Raw genomic sequence first — 12,072 nt, 5'->3', positions numbered from 1 at the left:
CCACTCTGCCGGACTGCCTCTCGTCAACAAGGTCAGGTCTCAGCAAAGTCCTAAAGGAAGAGAGGGGGTCGGGTTTGCAGACATCTGGGCGACCAACATTCCAACTGCTAGAAGAGCAGGTATGAGGGCTCGGGGGCAAGAATAGGCCTGGCGTATTTGGGAAATTGCACAGAGGCAAGGGGAGTGAGCAAAGAGGAAAGAGGAGATTGGTGGTGGTGGAGGGGGTCATCTGTGGCATCTGTAGGGTCGTTAGCTTTTACTTGAGGTAAAGTAAGGCTGTGGAGGGCTTAGGTTTGAGCAGAGGAGCGGAGGGCCTGACTTGTGACTTGTGTTTTTAGATAATAGAGGACAGGTCTAATCCTGGCAGGAGCTGGTGGTGGCTCTGTCCATGGTGCTGGTAGCAACGCAGGTGTTGCATCAGGAGGCGTTGTGAGGGCTGGGATGTGGACGGTGGAGGAGAGAGAGGTGTTAGGAGAGGCTCAGGCCAGAGCGGGTTCCTTCGACCAAAACAGGTGTGGGAGGAGACACTTCACAAAGTGCTTTCCATGTCCATTATCCCTTCATCCCAGCCTATGTGCACCCATTACCGCTGGCCACTCTCTGAAAGAGGCGTGGAGACTTCTGGAAGTTACGTGACTTTCTCAAGATCATTCAGCCAGAGTGTGCTGGAGCCAGGACTGGAAGCCAGGTGTCCATCACAGGATCTGAAATTTCCATTCACTCATTTACTCAGCAAACATTTCTGGAGCAGTTCCTGCAGGCCAGGCACTGTACAGTTGACATTGATGACCAGTGATGATGGCCCTGGGCCCCATGGAGCGCCCAGTATGATGGAGGAGGCAGTGTCATCCAGCGATCACGGAAGTGATTTTCTTCTCTTGGTATAAGTGGCAAGAGGGAGAAGCCCAAGATGCCCTGGGAGCCAGTAACCAGGGAGCCAATATAGTTGGGAGATCAGGGAGGGCTTCCTGGAGGAGGTGAATGTGAAGTGCAACATGAAGACTCTGGAATAGAGGGTCTGCGGGGGATGTGGGGGGCTTCTAGGAAGATACTCTTTGGTTTCCCAGGCTGCAGCGGAAGAGTGCTGAGGGGACTGCACATTGCCTGAGGATGGCTGCCACTTTGGAAGTTGCAGAATATTTGTTAGTGTTGGATTGTTGTAACAGCTTTATTGAGATCGAATTTATATACCATGCAAGTCACCCAATTAGAGTGTACCATTTGATAGTTTTTAGCATATTCAGAGATGTGCAGCCATCAGCACAGTCCATTTTAGAACATTCTCATTATTCCAAAAAGAAACCATGAACCACTTAGCCATCACCCCGCCCCAAGCCCCCCACTGATAATCACTAATCTACTCTCCGTCCCCACAGAATTGCCTGTTCCAGACATTTTGTGTAAGTGCAATCATACCCTCTGTGGCCTTTTGTGACTGCCTCCTTTCACTTAACATAATGTTGCAGAGGTTCATCCCTGTTGGAAGTCTCAATCTTTAATACCACCAGAGCTGCAGAGACCTGAGAGGCTGTCCTGTGTGCTTCTCCCACCTGTTGTAAAGTGGGGACTCTGAGCAGGGAGGGGGCCAATGTGCTCTGGTCCTGCAGTAAGAAAGTGGGGGAAAACCCCCAGATCAGGGTCCCCGCCCTCCTGCCCTGCACAGGACACCTTCCTCTGTTACCACTGCTTCTCCCTCCGCTTTGGTTCTGGCTGACCTTGGCTACAAGTGACAACATGGTCGAGAACGCACCCTCCCAAGCACTAGCTTTCCAGGCACTGGCAATTTTCACACCCCATGGTGTATCTTGAAATCTTGTACGCGTTTGTAAGAATTTGTGTCCACTGATTCAGGACTGTTTGAGAATTTGATATTTTCTTTTTCTGCTACTTAAACATTTTTTTTTGTCCAGACAGTTATGCCTGGTTTTCCTGGTTGGTGATTTTTTCACTGGAGGAAGCAGGGCTAACTGGGGTTAAGTGCTGGGTCTTGGCATTGGATGCCCTGCCTCTTCCTCAGTGTGTGCCTGTGGATAATTGCTGAATCTGCTTGAGCCTCAGTTTCCTCCCTTGAAAAGCAGGGATAACACGGTGAGGAGCAGTGAGGAGCACAGGTTATGGGCTTGGCACAGAGTGGATGCAGCTATAGGGAAGTTAAGAAGGCTTTCCATGTGCTTGGGGTAACCAGAAGAGGAAGGTGACCCTTCCTCACCATCAGCTGGCCCTTTCTCTGTGTTGCTACAGTGCCTCCCCTCTTAGGGGTGAGGTGGAAAGCTTGGGTTCAGATCCTAGCCCCACCTGGCTTCTCGCCCCCACGTCAGCTCCGTCTCCTCTGTGTCTGAGTCTCTCCACCTGTAGAATGAGAGGCTGAGAATCTTCCACGGAGGTCTCCAAGGTAGCCAAGAGGCTCCTGGGAGGGGGTTTGTGGATTGGAGGCGCCTCCTCCTTCTCCCAGAAGGGCCTCGCTCCTGCCGATTTAAAGTTCCAAGCAGGAGCAGTGGCACCTGTTTGGGAAAGGTGGGTGGAGAGGGACACCTGGCATCCCTCTGCCTCTTGCCCAAGATGCGTTATGTGGGAGGTGATGGGCAGCGATGCCATGAAAGGCCTCCTGCTGAGTGCAGGGAACGGGACAAAGCCTCTTCGGAGGGTCTTTCTCAGGCACATATGCCAGGCGACATGTTCTCCCTCCAGTGACCTTCTCACTCCTCATTAGCACCCCTCAGAAGAGGCGCTCTTATTCCCATGGGACAGAGAGGAAACTGAGGCTCAGAAAGTGGCAGCTCCCTGTCCAGCGTTGCCCAGCGAGTTCAAACTGGGATTCAAACTCAAGCCTGTGTGACTCCAGCCCCTTTCCCCTCTCCCCGCCATCCAGGGAAAAGAAGGGAGAAGCAAGACAGTGGCAGGGAAGATTGGAGCCTTTGGAACCCTGGCTTCCTGGCTGCTGTGGGGATTCTGTGGGTGGTGGGAAAGGCATCGTAAATATGCATGACATGTAAATACGCCTCTGAAAAATAATGTGGGGGCCCACATGAGCCGGGATGCCAGAGTGCTCTGGAAAATGTAGTGTTTTACAAACACTTGGGTTTCTATGATGATCGCTCCATGGTGTCTCCCTCCCCAGCGTTTCCAGGGCCGGTCCGGGCATCTCGGGGTAGAGGGTTTATTCCAGGCACCTCCTCATTGACATTCTCCCCCATTCCTACAGACGCTGGTGCCTCCCTCTCCGCCAGGTGCTGGGTGGCCAGAACTGGGTCTGTCCGGGCGCTGGAGGGCCCCTGTCCCCTGCCACTTCCCGCCAGTCTCTGATTGTGTGCCCGGAGGGATGTGCGTGCCAGCCTTTGGTCCAGTGCCTGCTCCCGAGGTGACGCCTGCTGGTTCCCGACTGGTTCTCATTATCCCTCTGCGCATAGCTCCCTCGTTGGTAAGTAATGGCGTCCGCAGCCTGGGCACACAGAATCGGGGTTGCTCCCTCGCCCGCCCACGCTCTGCACGCCTGGGAGATGCCCAGCCTTCCCCCCAGTGGCGCCCACGTGCTGGCAGAGGGACCTCGGTGAGAGCTTTTCTTGGTCTGGGCTCAATTCGTAGTTCAACTGCTTGTCGTGTTCAGTCCTCCCAACACCCCAGGAGGTGGGCACAGTGATGGCGCCTGTTTTCCGGGAGGGGAAGCTGTTGGCCTGAGGGTGCGCACAATTCCCACTCCGTCAGCCTCGGAGGGTAGCTCTCGCCACACATGAGGGGCTTGGGCCGTGGGCGACATGGGCTCAGGAAGGCGAGGGGAGCAGTGAGCCATGCTGGGAGCCACAGAGGGGCTGAAGTGAGGCCATCAGAGTTCCTGAATCTTGGGGAGCCCCCTTCTCGCCCCTCTAACCTGTTCCACCCACACTCCTCCAGTCCCCGCTAATGGGATGGGGTGGTGCACCCCGCGTCTCTCCGACCGCCCGTCTGAGGGCGCTGCAGAGCACCCACACCTGGTCCCGTCGTCCTTGGCAACAGCACGCCCCCACCCGGTGGCAGCTTCGGTGCCTGACCCCCACTACCTTCCTGTACCTCACCCTCCTGCCGCCTCCGGAGGCTGCTCATGGATGAGGAAACGGAGGCTCCCAGCAGCTCAAGGGGCTTGACGGCAGTCACCCCTCGCCCTCAGCTGGTTTAGGATCTGCCTCCTTAGCTCTGGTGGCTTCATTCCCCAGTGGACAGCCAGCAGCGGGTACAGTGCCCCGCGCCAAATGGGTACACAGTGATAACTGTGGAAGAAAGGCAGAGGGAGAGGAGAGAAGGCACTCTCCCCTCCCTGCACCCGGACACCAGCAGGCCCCCAGAGCCCACTGGCCTTTGGGCCAGCTGCTGGTCCCTGCTGCTCCCAGAGAGCTCGCAGGCAGCTCGGGTCAGCAGGATGGCCAGCCCCTCTGGTCTCAATTCTCTTATCTGCCAGCAGCTGCCCGGCCTCCCTGATGGGGTGGTTATGAGAAGGGAAAAGACTCGTAAATATGTATAATATGCAAATGCCATAGGATAATAAAAAGAAAACATGAAGTTTGCTGTATATAATGTATGTAGAAGGGCTTCTTCTGCAAGAACAAGGAGCTGCACACTCGTGTAGTGCCAGCCTCATTAATAACTTGGAAATGACTCTATTAATTAGCTGCCCCCTAACCCCACTCCCCCAGACTGGCCTCCGCCTGCTGTAACGACCACAGACACCTATTGCATTTGGCTGAGATGCTGTTGCAAGAAGTGATAAGGGTATCATGGTCTGAGAGCTGTGAGTGTCTGTGGGATGTCATTTGCCAGCACTCCTGGTCATGCCCTGGGCTCTGCGTGACCTCCCCAGAGACTGAATACAGAGCTTGAGCAACCTGAACCACGGCAAGCATTTCTTGAGCAATGACTGTGGACCTGGCCTGACCCTGAGTGCTTCGTTTTCTTCTGATCTCAGTTAGACTAGCAACGACCCGTGGGAGATCGAGGCATGGGAAGATTGAGGCACATGGACCTGGGGCACAGGGCTTGGGCACCGACATCCTGGTCCTTCCTGAAAATGACCGCCATTCAGTGCCCATGCCCATCTCCCCCCACCCACCCCGCCCCGAGCCGGGCATGGCCAGAGGCACAGGACCATGGCCGCTGACATAACAGCATGCTGGCAGCCCCTGGTGTGTGTGGCCCAGTGACGGAGAACGGGATTCCTTGGCACGAGTTGGGAGAGCAGCCGTCAGCATTGTGGGAAAGATGGAGGCTCGGGTGGGAGCGAGGGAGGTGTTACTTGCTGCTATTTTGCTAACAAACTGGTTATTTAAAGATTAGCCAAAGCCAAAGTCGGGAAACCGGATGGGGAGTCTCCACACCCGGGGCAGAGGCGGCGGCGGGGGGGGGGGGGGGGGTTCTGGGAGCCTGGTTGGGTCAGGACAGAGTAGCCACATGTTTTTTTTTTTTTTTCCTTCACTTGCTTATTATTAGTAATAATAGCAACAGAGTCGGGAAAAGGATCACCTGTGTGAGGAGAGGCTAGAAGGATTGGGGGGGGGGGCACGGTAGGCTATTCATTGACCCAGGTGGTGGTGGCACAATGCTTTATTTTATGATGATTTATTGCAGTCCACATTTTTAAGAAAGATTTATATTATTTAGAGAGAGCGTGAGCCGGGGGGCGGGCAGAGGGCAAGGGCGAGAGACTCTCAAGGAGACTCCCTGCTGAGCACCGAGCCCGATGCGGGGCTCCGTCTCACAACCCCGAGATCGTGACTCGAGCCGATATCCAAGGTCAGATGCTGGACGGGCTGAACCACCCAGGTGCCCCCGCGTTTGCTTTGTGCACTTTCCCTCTGTGTTCTATTTCATTGTCAAAAAGCTAAAAAGCAGTTCTAACATAACAGTTCCTATTTATTGAGCAATTACTAAACATCAGGCTCTTTGCTAAGTATTTTACCTCATCTTACGGAATCCTCATAGATGTTGTTACTGTGGCCATTTTTCAGAAGAGGAAATCAAGGCTCAGAGAGGCGAAGTCACTGGTTATGGGTCAGAGAATGCTCCAGGGAAGCGGGGGGAGGTGGGGTGAGAAACTGGACAGGCTGACTTGGCCATCACTACCCCATCTCGCTTCCTCTGACGAGGAAGTCTGCCCAAAAGGGCAGAAGGTTCCTGCACCTGTTCCTCCAGTGCATGTCAGCGTCTCTTGCGTTGTTAAGGCTTGGAGGGCAGGCAGGGGTCCGTGGCCATGGGCAATAGATGTGTCTGGGAGACTGACCCTGAGCAGAACATTAGCCATTTGAAGGCTAGCAATGGGCCATTCCTAGGGGCAGGCCAGCGAAGGAGGCCAGGGCATACGCAGGAATCATCCAAGATAAAAAGAGGTCATCTAGGTGAAACAGGGTCAGCCCCAAACTCGGAACTAACTGCATGGGGACCAAACTGGCATTTCTAGAGGACCTACTCTGTGCTAAACACATTCATTATCTTTCTTAATCTTCAAAACCACCCTGCGAGATCAGTGGTATTGGCCCCATTTTACAAATAAGGTGACTAAGGCCTTGAGAGGGGAAATGACCGGCCCCAGCCCACACAGCCGGTGAGCGGGAGAGCTGCTCCATCACACTCTAGTGCCCTGTGTCCCACGCACGCAGCAAGCACTGCTTGGGGCTGGGGTCCTGGCTTGTCAGGCACCAGGCACAAAAACTGCAAGGATCCCATGACTGTGGGTCCCTGAACTGGTACTGGGGATGTGACTGGGGAGAGGGCATCTCCAGACCCTGATGCAGGGGTGCTCACTCTTCACCAGCCGCAGAGGTGTTCCCGCCTTCCCAGGACATTTGTCGAGTGCCGGTCCCTGCTAGTCTCTGCCCTCACAGAGCACACAGCCTTGGGAAGAGACAGATAGTACGTGATCACCCAAACAAGTAAGGCACACGGGAAGGGACTCCCATCAAGGCAGTGAAGGAAATTAGCAGGTGATGTTGCAAATACGAACGGGGGGGGGGGGGGTGTGGGGGGGTGCCTGACTGATGTGCTCCAGTCCCAGATGGCCTCTCTAAGGCTGTGGCCGCTCGGCCGGGGCCTGAAGTATGACAGGGATCCCGACATGCTAGAGAATGTTCACTGGGGACTGTTGACCGTCAGAGGACAGTTGGGAATAACCTATATGTCCATCACTAGGAGACTAGTTCGATTCATTTACTGAAGTCCTCCAATGGCGCCCACTGTCGCTGTTAGGAATAGGGCTGCGGCCCGAGATTCCCACTGCGGAAAGAACTTCCGATTGTTGTAGAGTTGGAAAAAAAAAAAAAAAAAAGAGGTTATAAAACAGCATGGGCAGCATGATATCATTTTTTAAGAGCTGCATGTGTTTCTGAAAACTGTTCACAGTGGGGGCATGGGAGATCTTTGCTGTCTTCTTTATACTTTTCTAGATCTCGAGTCCTTTCTGAGTGTTAGCACTTGGTGGGGAGGGACAGGGGATTTGGGCTTCCACAGTGCTGCCTGAGGCACCTCTCTTCTCCTGCTGCCTACCGCAGTAATATGGGGTGAGGCAGGGGCTGGGGCATCAGCAGATCTGGGCCGTACCTTCACTCTACCTTTTCTTGGCTGGGTGACCTTGGACAAGCCACTCTCTCGCTCTCTGAAGCAAAGTTGTCCCTTCTGTGAAACAGAGACAAGAACAGCATCAGAAGGTGGCTGTGGGGCTTTCATGAGTTAAAGCATGTAAAGGACTAGAACAAGGCGGGTGTCACATCACTGGGGGCAGCTGCTGTTGTCACTGTGACTGCGAAAGGTGACAGAGACTGCGTGCTTGTCACATCCTGCATGGGCTCTCAGTGCTGACTGATCCCTGAGGCTGGTCTCTTCCCTTGGTCACTACAAGTCAGCCTGAGCTGGGGGATAAGGCCCAGAGAGGTGGGGAGCTTAGCCAGGTGCACACAGCTGGCTGGACCCTCCCACCCCCAAGGTCCGGCTACCTCCTAACCAACTTGCTTACATACCTGTCAGTGAATATTTTTGCCAGAGATGCTGTTATGGGGCACCCCTAGCCCTGGATTTGCCTTTTCTGATAGCCACAAAACCTGCCCAGGAAGACAGTTGCTACCTTTCTAGACACTCAGAGAATCTTAAATCTCAGGGAGAGAAACTTCTAGTTGTGAAGTCAAACTCCTGGACTCACAGAATCTTAGTCACAAATAATCCAGCAAGAGCAAACAAGGGCCTTTTACAAGTAAGTTTGCTGAGCCTCTCCTGGTGATGGTCACAAATGAGAAACTACCCAATTATCTATCAGCTAGAGATGGTTAAATAAATCACCGTCCAGCCAGACGCTGGCAGTCTCAGTGACTGTAGAGACAATGCCGTAGATCTATACTTGTTGACATGGAAACAAGTCCGCTGTGCATTGTTAAGGAAAAAGGAGGTTACAGAATGGTGGATATTGTATAATCTCATTTTTGTTAGAAACAAATACGTATAAATACAGGTGCGCTCCTGCTCGGAGAAACCCGCAGAATGAAACCATCAAACTGTTCGTGGCAGGTTCCTCTGGATAGTGAGACATGAAGGAACCCCACTGGTATTTGTGCTCGCATCATTCTGGTACTTTGCAGATATAAGTGACAGGAAACCCAGCCCGAACTGATGTAAACAAAAATGGAATTTATTGGCTTGAAATGGTCCAATCCAGATGTAAGTCAGGCTCCTCAGAATCCAGGGGCTCAGCAGAGTTCAAGGGCTCCCCAGGGCTTGATTCTCCTCCCCATTTCTCACTCTGCTTCCTCTGGGTTATCCCTATGTTCTTATAGGGCTCTATCATATAGGCGATAAGGAGCCACCCTGAGGAATAGGCAAGACTCAGACACAAGGCCCAGGACCTAGTTTTCACACTGACTGGTCAGATTTGTGGATGTGCCCCTCCCCCGCCATCAGTTGCTCTGATTGGCAGCCGGGCCTGTGCACCCCTCTCCACCCCAGCTGGAGGTGAGTCAACACCACCAGTACTGTGTAGACTGTGGCCTCAAGAAGGTCCAATGGTGGGGTGCCTGGGTGGCTCAGTGAGTTAAAGCCTCTGCCTTTGGCTCAGGTCATGATCCCAGGATCCTGGGATCAAGCCCCTCCTTGGGCTCGCTGATCGGCAGGGAGCCTGCTTCCTCCTCTCTCTTTTCACCTGCTTCTCTGCCTACTTGTGATCTCTGCCTGTCAAATAAATAAATGAAATCTTAAAAAAAAAAAAAAGTCCAAAAGTGGCCAGACACCACCCACTCCCCCTCCTGGACTTACGTAAATTGCCCAAGTTGCATGACTTTCATAATCAGAAGAAATGATACAACTGTTGAACCATCCTGAGCCCAGGTCTTACAGTCAGAAGCTCACAGGGGCAGCTCTAGTCTCTCTTGGAATCAGAACATTGGAGTCTGTGAGGTTCCAGTTCAGCTCAGGAGACGTTGGCCCTCTGTGTCAAGAGCCTGTGCTGGCCCTGGTAGGAAGCCCTTGAGGGTCTTGCCATCATTGAGGGAGAAAGAGATGAGCCAGCAGATGATTTATCTGGAAGGTGGGTGTGCATGCAGAGGCTGAGGGAACACAAAAGCCAGCTCGAAGCAAGGAAGGTCTTCTGCGGGAGGTGGCAGTAAGCCGAGGAGCCAAGAAGAGTACAGGAGAAACACTTTTGGCAGAAGAAACAATGTGTCAGAGGCCCCAAGGCATGTGGTGGGGGAACCATCAGCAGAAGAGCAGTGGTGGGCCTAGAACACAGGGGCCTCAAATGCTACAGTAAGAGCTTGGACTTGACCCTGAAAGCAGCAGGGAGACATTGTGGGACGTTGTGGGAGGAAAGAAATGTCAGCAAGCTCAGCCTAGTTGGTACAAGAGCATAACCTTGGAGGAGTCAGGCCCATATCTACTGGTCTAAATTCTTTCCTACCTTGGGTCAGAATTCCTGTCCTGAGGTGTTCAGCCGCAGCTTGCATACCCCTAGAGATGGGGAACTCACTCTTGTTCCTTCTACCTCTGGTTAGGAAGCTCCTTTGCAGGATCCAATCCACAGTCCTGCCACTGAGGTCTCCCTCCCAAACGATGTGACAGAGGGCTGGCAGGGGCCTGCATTTTCAGGCCAGAGGATTCTAAGACCAGCGAGCTCTGAGGGTCTGCATACCCTGCTGGGAGCCCAAATGGACAGAATCCTATCAACCTGACAGCAGAGGTGGTGTTTCCATCTTTGACTACACATCTGCTTCCATCAATTCTTCAAATTCCCTTTGCATTTTACAAATAAGAAGCCAAAAATCAGACAGGCCAAGCCACCTACAACACAAAGCAAGTTAGAGGCAGGCCTGGAATGAGGACTCTCTTACAGCCCTGACCCCCCCTGCATGGCCCTCCTCATCATTTCCTCCCATCCTGTCTGTAGGTGAGCCCTGCTCATTTCATCTACTGAGGCTTGGACAGCTTTATTCTGGAGGCTTCAGGCATCCCAGAACATCCCCTGATATCCTCCTAAATTTGGAGCCCGTCAGCAAAATCATCATTAATCACACGTTGCTGATTATTGTGACAGCAGCATTTTTTGTTTTTGATACATCAAAGCTGTGACACGCACCAGCCGTGTTTCCCGGGTCATCTCCGATACTTCTTTGTGCCCCGCCACCCATGCATAGTCTTTCACTCTCACACCCCACAAACATGTATTAGTGCCTACCGTGTGTCAGGCGGTGTGCTGGACCCCACGCCACGAAGATGCATTACAGCAGCCCCTGCCCGGGGCAGCTCAGCCAGGGGAAGGCATCTCCATCAATGAAGGCAGGGGAAGCAGACAAATGCACTTACCAGAAAGATATGTCTATTAATCAGTGATCTCCTGGGACAGAGAACTTCACTCTACCCCTCTCAGAGGAGTCTTAAGGGGTGAACAAGTGTTCTTCAGGGGAGACATCTGGGAAGGGTGAGCCAGGTTGGGGAAGTGGGTGATGCAAAGATCTCACGTGCCTCCCGCTAAGCTCTTAAGCCCCAGGTGTCAGGGCAAGGGGAGCTGGAGAGGTCACCTGAGCCAGAGTTGGGAAGGCCTCTACTATTAAGTGGGGAAGTTTGTATCAGATCCTTGCCTTGAAAAGGACGCAAAGTCAGGGTAGGTCTAGGTATTAAGAAGGTCTTGCCATTGGGCTGGTGACAGTTGGGGAGAACATTGGGCAGGGCAAGACCATAGGGATGGTGCAGAAAGGCATGTGGCAGGGAGATTTCACAGAGCTTGGGGACTTAGTGGGTGTTACGGCAGGGGAAAAGGGTGGCGTGGTCTTGGAGGGCTTGTGGACCAGCATCGAGGTGAACCCTGGCAACGGTTGGTTGAGTGTCAGTAAGCGAGTCCCCAAGGTGGCCAGCAGGTACCTCTTCAGCTTTCATGAGACTTAAAGCAGCAGCCCAGTGTCCCTGTGCCCTCACTGAATGACCAGCAGGTCTCTTCCCCTCCTGGAGCCTCAGTTTGTCCTCTGTAAAACGGGGGTGATGACAGTACCTCCCCAGGGATTGTGAGGAAGGTCAGAGGAGGGTGTGCGTAGGGGAGGAACTGCTAAGGGAGTGCTGGTGGCGGGGGGGGGGGGGGGGGGGGGGGCTACTCTGATTACCATAGCGAGGGGTCCAAGAGTAAACAAAGAACCAGGTTGGTCACCTGCAGAGGGAGATCAGAGACCTGGAGCGGCCTTACTCCCTGCTTTTCTTTCTCTCAGGGAAGACTGAGTCTGGGTCTGACACTCACAGGAAAACCTCTAAGGAAGGAGATTCCAGCTTGGGCTAGGAAACCCTTTTGGATACAAAGAGCTCTCTGCAGATGGGCTAACGGGTGGTAATGAGCTCCCCATCCCTGGGAATATTCAAAAAGCTGCACTACAACTTGATGGAAGAGTCTGTAGAGTATTTGTGATTCAGCTAAGGATACGGAAGGTCCTTTCCAGCCCAAAGAATCTCTGATTTCATGTTTTTCCTTCTCTGATCCTGTTTCCTTATCTGTAATGTAGGAAAAACAGCAGCACCTATCTTAGAGTTGGTTGCAAAGTTGAAGTGAAATCATCCAAATAAAGTGCTTAACCCAGATTTGGCGCAGAGCAAGTG

The 12,072-nt window shown here is 53.1% G+C and overlaps 1 protein-coding gene across 3 annotated transcripts in view; it reads left to right on the top strand.

The window, feature by feature from the left end:
- Window positions 1-12,072, top strand: part of DLGAP4 (DLG associated protein 4) — a 192,912-nt gene that overhangs the window by 52,548 nt on the left and 128,292 nt on the right. For 2 of the 3 annotated variants that reach the window (XM_059133301.1, XM_059133303.1), the window contains exon 2: window positions 3,203-3,418. The exons of the other annotated variant lie outside the window; for it this stretch is intronic. The gene's annotated coding sequence lies outside the window, so the exon portion shown is untranslated. The remainder of the gene's footprint in view (window positions 1-3,202; window positions 3,419-12,072) is intronic. 3 annotated transcript variants of the gene reach the window in all.

Source organism: Mustela lutreola, chromosome 9, assembly GCF_030435805.1.
Source record: "Mustela lutreola isolate mMusLut2 chromosome 9, mMusLut2.pri, whole genome shotgun sequence".
NCBI lineage: Eukaryota > Metazoa > Chordata > Mammalia > Carnivora > Mustelidae > Mustela > Mustela lutreola.
The sequence above is the reverse complement of the archived record's forward strand: the minus strand, read 5'-3'. Positions and strand labels throughout refer to the sequence as shown.